Source organism: Nannospalax galili, unplaced genomic scaffold, assembly GCF_000622305.1.
Source record: "Nannospalax galili isolate Female #2095 unplaced genomic scaffold, S.galili_v1.0 scaffold218, whole genome shotgun sequence".
NCBI lineage: Eukaryota > Metazoa > Chordata > Mammalia > Rodentia > Spalacidae > Nannospalax > Nannospalax galili.
The window spans coordinates 1,243,049-1,244,503 of NW_008343207.1; the positions used below are offsets into that span (position 1 = coordinate 1,243,049).

Below are 1,455 nucleotides of genomic sequence, written 5' to 3' on the forward strand. Positions count from 1 at the left end.
GGGCAGCGCCCCTGGGCCCGGCCCGCCGCCAGCGGAATGCTGCGGGGCGACGCCGCCTGCGGATCCCGCGCCTCCAGCCTCTCCGCGGCCGCTGGACGCCTACCCGCCGAGCTGCTGCCGTGGCGGCCCCGGAGCTCCGCGTAAGTAGTACCCGGATATCCCAGGGATCCGCAGACACACGCGCCGGCGATCCGTGCAGGCAGCGGGCCGCCACCCGCGTCGCCGTCTCTTGGGCTCATCCCGACCTGTGCTGGTTAATGTCAAGCTTTGGGTGTGTTTAGCTGCAGGATCTAGTGCGCCGATGAAAAGGATGTGGCCTAAGAGAAAAATGTGACCTGACCGAACTGTGATTGGTAGCACTGGTCAGTTTCATAACAAAATGCAGACTACCAGGCTGTCAAACTTTAGTGTATTACCCATACCCATTTCCAGACACCTTTAATTAAATGTTAAAGCAAGGGTCGCCGTTTACAAACTAAGTTTGAATATTTAAATAGCATTACTATTGTTTTATTGAGTAATTTATTTGCACAATATTAGAATTCGCTGACATTTTCTCGCCGTTGAATTTTAAGGGACAAGATGCTAACATTCGCAGTGACTTACCTCCAAAGATGTTTTCATGCTGAATGACTGAATATTCCAAAGATATGTCTGGAAGAAGGCTTTATGACTTCTGGTTTTATATGTGTGTATATGTACATGTACTGCAAATCCTTAAAATAGTTTTGATCGCGCCTCTGTAACATTTTAAGTTTTTCTGTTTTGTTCCTGCAGTGCTGAGGATTAACCTAGGGCCTCATGTATACTAAGCAAGCTCTCTACCACTAAGTTCTATCCCCAGACCTCCTACAACTATATTTTAAAGTATAGGACAATGATTTGCACGAACCAGAATTTTACTGTAGCACACTTAAATATCTCAAGGTGTTTTATTGGAAATTAGGCAATACTTCATTTTATTTACTTTCAGAGAGACACATGAATTCATTTCCTTAACAACAGCTCACTCGTTTTGGGTTCTTAAACCATCTGTCACAAGTTGGAAAATTGTTTTTAACCTCATTACCTAATTGTCAAGATGGGTTTCTAGCAGTACTGATGTTGATTGTAGTGATGAGGCTTTTTATTTATTTATTTAAGAACCACATAATTAGTAGAAGCATTTCAACAGCATTGACATAGTCAATAACAGTTTCCAGAGCAAAGATGCATCTCTTTCAAAATTGGCTGTAATTTTTAGGTTCACAGTGTTGAATTAATAGTTATGCATTATTCTCTCAGAATAAACCCTATAAGACAAAAAATTGAATGAGGTTTTAACCTTTAAAAAAGATCTCCATTTAGCCGGGCGTGGTGACGCTCGCCTGCAGTCCCAGCACTTGGGAGGCAGAAGCAGATGGGTCTCTGTGAGTTTAAAGCCAGCCTGGTCTACATAGTGAATTCCAGGACAGC

At 43.8% G+C, this 1,455-nt stretch overlaps 1 protein-coding gene across 2 annotated transcripts in view; it reads left to right on the forward strand.

Moving 5' to 3' along the window:
* The window catches only part of Ccdc92 (coiled-coil domain containing 92), a 31,595-nt gene that overhangs the window by 625 nt on the left and 29,515 nt on the right, over positions 1 to 1,455 (forward strand). The window contains exon 1 of one of the 2 annotated variants that reach the window (XM_008839264.3): positions 20 to 140. The exons of the other annotated variant lie outside the window; for it this stretch is intronic. The gene's annotated coding sequence lies outside the window, so the exon portion shown is untranslated. Of the gene's footprint in view, positions 1 to 19; positions 141 to 1,455 lie in introns of those variants that run through there. 2 annotated transcript variants of the gene reach the window in all.